Source organism: Gouania willdenowi, chromosome 5 (assembly GCF_900634775.1).
Source record: "Gouania willdenowi chromosome 5, fGouWil2.1, whole genome shotgun sequence".
Classification (NCBI taxonomy): Eukaryota; Metazoa; Chordata; class Actinopteri; order Blenniiformes; family Gobiesocidae; genus Gouania; species Gouania willdenowi.
The window spans coordinates 39,479,931-39,486,710 of NC_041048.1; the positions used below are offsets into that span (position 1 = coordinate 39,479,931).

A 6,780-nucleotide genomic window follows, 5' to 3' on the forward strand; every position below is an offset into this window, starting at 1 on the left:
ATGTTAATTCAAGATATCTGTAAAGCCATTTTCATACGTAACAAATATATTTCAACATGTCAAAATGTCATTTCGACATGTAGAAACTGAATTACAGATATCTGCAATTACATTTTTACATGTAACAATGTGTCATTGACTTCCATTCAAATTGAATTGCAGATATCTGCAATTCATTTGTTACATGTAAAAATGTAATTGCAGATATCAAGAATTCAATTTCGACATGTAATTCAATTGCAGATATCTGCAATTCAACTGCAGATATCTGCAATTCAATTGTTACATGTAACAATTGAATTGTAGATATCATGAATTAGAATTGCCACATGTCAAAATGTAATTGCAGATATCTGCAATTACATTTTTACATGTAACAATTGAATTGCAGATATCTGCAATTGAATTTCAGATATCTTATTAAATGTTAAAAGGGCTTGCCATAGTGGCTCTGTTGTGGAGTACGGTGGGGAAAAAAGAAAGGACAGCAGTGAGTGCAGTGCAACAATGTTACATTAAATGTATTTTGACTTTTGCAACCTGAATTCTTCTTATTTACCTTTTTTTTCAGTCTGGCTTGCAGTGTTTTGAAGAGCTGTGGAAATTAGCAACAGCAATACTCAGTGCAGTGTTTGTTACAGTCAATTTATATATTTAATTACACTTTTATATATTGCATATAAAAACTCTTGAAATCACACCTGATGATAATAATTATTATTATTTGAGTCTTAATGTAATGATTTTCTTACACGTCCATTCATTGGTAACAATAAACCTGTATTCATAGAAGTTGTTGGTTTCCTTTTGTGTTTGTTTTTTAACAATAAACTCACAAAGCAGATCAATTCTTTCAAAACCGTCAATGTGATGAAGCAAGAAAGAGGAAATCAAGGTTTTAAACAACGCTTTTTTATTATAAAACTCCTGCATAAATAAATAAATAAAAAAAGTAACTTAAACACTGCAAACACACACACATTTAACACTCTATATTCCTACACAGAAGGGGTTTTGGGACCGAACAAGTCATCAAGCACTTTCCGTGCCTGTGCCCTTCGCCTCCTCTGGATGACGGCATTCCTGGTCACGCCATCAGCCCTCGCCTCTTCGCCCACTCTGTCCACCATCTCGCTCCACCTGTCTCTCCATCCTCTGCCAGTCACGCATTGCCTTTGCCTGGACCCGCCGGGCAGAGAGCGCCATCTCCTTCATGTCCTAACTGGTGATGCCACCCCGCATCTTGGTCAGCCACTCCTCCACCGTTCTGCCCTGCGGGTCTGTGCTCTGGCAAAAGCTTGCCCTGGCTGACCTCAATATTGTGTGGCCCGTTTGTCTCGTTTTTTGCTGCCCACACTTAGGACAGTGCCTCCTGGAAGCAGGCCCTGGGACAATGCCTTTCTTCATATTGTTGTAGGTGGTTTCCAACCTCCACCTTGTCGTCCTCAAGACCTGCCTCTCGTAAAGCCAGAGGCCCAGGGTCTCCCCTGTTCCCTCACAGTATATTTCATTCTTATGAATGAAATGCCCGTACGAGAGGACAGAGCACTTACAATAGGGGCAGTCCTTTAAAATGCTGTGGCGTTTGATGGTTGCCATCATCGTCAGCAGTGGTTTCCAGGTGCTGCACCCGGATGCCTCCTCTCCTGTCTGTGTGGCTCTGTTGTGGAGTACTGTGAAAGAAAAAAAGAAAGGACAGCAGTGAGTGCAGTGATGTTACATTAAATGTATTTTGACTTTTGCAACCTGAATATTTCTATTTTGCCTTTTTCTTCAGTCTGGCTGGCCGTGTTTTGAAGAGCTGTGGAAATTAGCAACAGAAAGTCAGTGCAGAAAATGTGAAGGATTATAAATAAAGTTGTTTATTTTAAAAATGAAGTCTTATATAGTTACCTTTTCTTTTAGTGCAAAAGCTCGTCCCTGCTGGTTCGCAAAGAGTGTGGTTGTCCATCTTTAAAATAAATCAAATTCCAATGTAGAAATAAGTAACAGCAGTGAGTCGCTGTATTTCATGGATAAAGCAGTAAGTAAGTAGTTAACATTATGGTGTCGTGGTCGTACCTCGTTCGGGAATCAGGGTTCGTCGGTGGTCCTCTGGTCCTTCTCTGCTGCTGCTCCAATGATGAATGAGTCTCCTCATTGTGCTTCACCTGGCTTTAAGGGCCGCCCTGGCTTTCACACCTCTGTATTCACACCTTCATCCTTCATCCGGCACTTCACCCACATTGCCTCGTCTGAATGGGTATGAATTGTGCATGAATGTTGGTGGTGGTCAGAGGGGCCGTAGATGCAAAAATGCAGCCATGCTTCTGTCAGTATGTCCCAGGGCAGCTGTGGCGACATTGTAGATTACCACCACCGGTATGACTGGCATGGATGACAAATGGACACGCTTTGAAAAAGAGAAACAGCAGTCAGTCAGTCAGTGTATTCCATGATAAAAATAGATAAAGCGGGAAAGTTAACATTATGGTGGCGTGCTTGTACCTTATTGAGGAATCAAAGCTGGTCCTCCTCCCGCTTCCTCTCACTCAGCAATTCTTCCACAGTTTGACCCCCAGCAGTTGCCTCACAAAAGTGAATCATTGTTTTCCTTTTCTTGCTGTGGAAGCGGCTGTGTCCATATGCCTTTGTCTTTGGCTGCTTGCACAATTGACATTTGCATGAAAAGTTGGCCCTTCCAACATACGCCAGTCCTTCCCTCTCAGCCTCCTCTTTTTTTAGGTCCAACTGTTTCTGCTTCCACGCAGTGGTTTTTGGTAGCCTCTGTGTCTGAGGTCCAAACACTGGTGGTGGCAGTGGCGGAGGCAGCACTATAGCTGGTGCTGATGGTGCTGGTGCTGATGGTGCTGATGCTGCTGCTGCTGTGGTTGCTGTTGCGGTGGCAACAAGGGAAGCACTGGTGGCCATGTGTGGTGTAGGGACATGGACAATTGCTGTGTGGTGAAAAGGCGCAGCCATCCTCCGTGCTGCAGGCTGTCAGCGGTGGGATGTTGTCCATCTGGCCAACACAGAGAACCACGTTCTCCTGACGTGCCTTCCGCTTGTTAAACCTGGTAGAGCACATGATTGTTAGGAATCCACATAGCAGATAATAGCAAAAGGCTGCATCGAGTGTGTGTGTTTCTCACCACTGCATCAGTGTTTTCTGGTTGATCTCAAACAGCTGGAGTTTTGTGGAGAGCATCGGGTGACTTAACACATTCTCCCCGATGAACCCGTAGTTCCGCACAATCAACTGGTCCCTGAACCTGGGTGGAAAAATGACTGGCTGTTTAGAACATGTGTGCGTGTTTTTAATGTCTGGGTGGCTGACAATTATTTTCTTATCCTCTGTCAGAAGGAACTGGAACATCAACGATGAAGAAGCCTTTGATGTAATTCCAAACTTCTTTAATGAACTCTTGCAGTGGTTACATGGGGGTTGAATAGTATTGTGTGTGTGTGTGTGTGGTTTTATGGAAACAGTAGAAAGGAGGTAAACATAATTAGGATATGGTTGAATGCAGGTAACAAACCAACAGGCAAACAAATGCACCCTGAACAGGCCAGCGGTCTGAGGGCCAATGGCGCCACCTCTTGGATGTATTAATGTACTGCACTCAACTATTGAGGCTGCAGTCGATGCAAAGGAGTGCAATATAACATTAAACACTATGGAAACAGTTATAATACAGTAAATAATAGTCACTTTGATGGATGTTATGTTCAGGGAACCCTTAACCGCCTAGCCACGTGTTACAAAAGAGCGTTAGTGGTATTTTTATTCTCCAAAAGCATTCAGTTATTCATTCATGTTTAATGCTGTTTTACCTAATATTTCGCATTGTATATGAAAATTATAGATATAAAAATCATTATCATAAAACATCCATTTATCTATATCTATTGAATATGACTAAACATTAACTAAATACTGAATATATAAATAAATGCAATATAATACAAGTACTTTATATTCTGTTTTTTTTTTTTTTTTTGGTCGTGAGGCATCACATTTCTAACGGTCTTCAGCATTTTATACAGTATTAACTACAGTTTCATTCAATATTTCACAAGGTCCTTCGCAAATGCTAAATAACGTGAAATACAGTTTGAAGTAGTATTTTAAACGGAGCAAAGCAACACAATTTCAGCGGTCTTAAGCAGTTTATACACATTCATTCAATCAATTTCATTAAATATTTCACGATATTAAAGCTAATAAAAAGGCGGGAAAATAATCAGATGACAAAAATTGACATAATAAAACACGAATTACTCACCTGGATAGTTTGCAAAAGTTCTGGAAACGATTGAAAAGTTAACTTTTCTCTCGGTAGCTTGAGATCTGATGGAAATCAAATGGAAACTGAGGCGGTGGCAACATGGCCGCCTACTAAACCTATTTGACCCGCCCCCACTCTAAGGAGAACGAGCCAATCAGAACAGTACGCAGAATCTGAGCCCGCCCTCCTCTAAGGAGAACTAAGGAGAACCAACCAATCAGAGCAGTTAGCGCTTGAGCACTCAGCCAATCAGCGACCAGAATCGGGAAGGCTAAGGAGAACCAAGGAGAACCAGGGAGAACCGATGATTCACTTCAGACGGGACCGGGCCAATCTTCGGGGGCCCCCCAGCGACCGAGGCCGCGCATCGCAGGCCCTCCGAGCGCCGCCGCTCCGAGGACGCCCGTCAATCTCCGTGAGCGGGCGGAGCTCACATGAAAACATCATGACATCTTACCTGGTTGTCACTTTTTTCCCAAATGACAATTACATTACACAAGTAATGTTATTTGTCTTAATGTTTTTTTTTTTTTCCTTTTTACATGTCTATTCTATTGGTACATTATTTATGATAAAATTGTTGATCTGTTTTTTGTTTGTTTTTACAATAAAACCTTCTATAGTCAATTTATATATTATATATAAAAACTCTTGAAATACAATCACACCAGTTACTTTATAAATAATAAACCAAAGTAATGCAAAGTGTTATTATTTGAGTCTCAATGTAATGATTTTTTAATATGTCCATCCATTGGTACAATAAACCTGTATCCTATTCATAGAAGTTATTGGTATCTTTTTTTCTTTGTTTTTTAACAACTAGTACAGTGCCCGTCGGAAGTATGCATTCATATAGTGGGCGCTTAAGGAGAGTTGTCAATTACGGGCATAATAATATACTCTGTAGCATTATTAAGGGGTATATTTGCAGGTGCAAAGTAAAATAACGTGTGCAATTTCCCTGGTTTAATTCTATGAGACATGTGAATGATGAATGTGTTGGTTTTTTTACTCATTTTTATATTTTTTGATTTAATTATTGTTTGATGTTGCCATTGTAGTGTTATTCTGGAGTCATTTTGTGTATTTTTTTATGTAGTTTTGTGCATTTCTGTTGTCATTTTAGTGTATTTTTTTGTATAAATATTTAGTTTTGTGTATATTGAGTCATTTTCATATTTTTGTTGTTTGGTGTATTGTTCTGTAATATATGTTTTTGGAGTGATTATGTGTGTTTTTGGAGCCTTTTGTATCTTTTTGTGCATTTCTGTTGTCGTTTTGTGTACTTCCTGTATAAATATTGTTTAGTTTTTTGTTTTACTTCATTTGTGCATTTTTTTTGTATAATTATTGTCTTTTGTTGCATTTGTAGTGTGATTCTGGAGTCATTTTGTATCTTTTTTTCGTGTAGTTTTTTGCATTTCTGTTGTGTTTTGTGTATTTTTTGTTTAAATATTTAGTTTTGTGTGTTTTGAGTCATTTTCATATTTTTGTTGTTTGGTGTGTGTTGGGGGGGATCCATTCTAAATTCATGCGCACCAGTCCATCCACGTGTACCTGCCTAACTTTCACTAAACGTATCTATTGTCAGTAGTTAGATGTAGTGGCAGGTGTGTCGTGAGAGAAGCTGCAGTAATCAGGTGACCTTCACTATGTAACATGTAAACACTTAGATCTGACTCACTCAGAGCGTAACACTACAGTCACTTCCACCCTATGGACGGGTGTCGTGACACAGACTGAAACCGGACTAAATGGTGTTCCGTTATTCACTCAACACACATACCTGCACGCATGTCACGTAGACGGTGATCGATCGTGAAGCCCACCTGATCGATATGTTTGTGTGTGTGTGTGTGTGTGTGATTCTACCTGAGACTCTAATCTCCTCCGTTGGTTCTCACACACACACGCACCGCGAAAAAATGTGCAGCTTTCAACACAGCAGCCATTGCCGTCAATAACTTCCGGGTAAGGTCTGTCCGGTCTAAATAGCGAAAGGTCAAACTAACATGAAAATAAACGTTTTGAAACATTATCACCAAATAAGGAACAGTAAAAAGTATGTTTCCTCAAAAGAGAAGTCCACGGGAGCGCACTTCCACGTTACGGACGTATGTCGTGACACAGACTGTAACCGGACTAAATGGTGGTCCGTTATACAACTTCCGGGTGAGGTCCGTCTAGCACCCCCTCACACCCTGAGGTCAAAAGTTGAACAGGTTTCATTTCGGGGCAGTCCAGAAGTGAAATAAAATTAAAATAAACATTTTGAAATGACCAAATTACTCCAAAATAACAGATACACGCAGTCGGGGTATTTGGAACCTGTCGAGCAAGTTTCAGGTCGAACTGGCACCGCGTCGGGGAGATATTTGCTCCACACACACATCCACACAGACCTCCCTTGAATTATTTTTTAACAATAAAACCTATAGTCAATCGATTCTTTCAATCTTTTCAATATGAAACAAGAGGAAATCAAGGTTTTAAACAAAGCTTTTTTATT

At 40.3% G+C, this 6,780-nt stretch overlaps 1 protein-coding gene across 1 annotated transcript in view; it reads right to left on the reverse strand.

Moving 5' to 3' along the window:
• Nucleotides 1–933: 933 nt before the first annotated feature.
• The window catches only part of LOC114463167 (uncharacterized), a 41,116-nt gene continuing 35,269 nt past the window's right edge, over nucleotides 934–6,780 (reverse strand). Inside the window, exon 17 of the mRNA XM_028446491.1 lies at nucleotides 934–1,452. The gene's annotated coding sequence lies outside the window, so the exon portion shown is untranslated. The remainder of the gene's footprint in view (nucleotides 1,453–6,780) is intronic.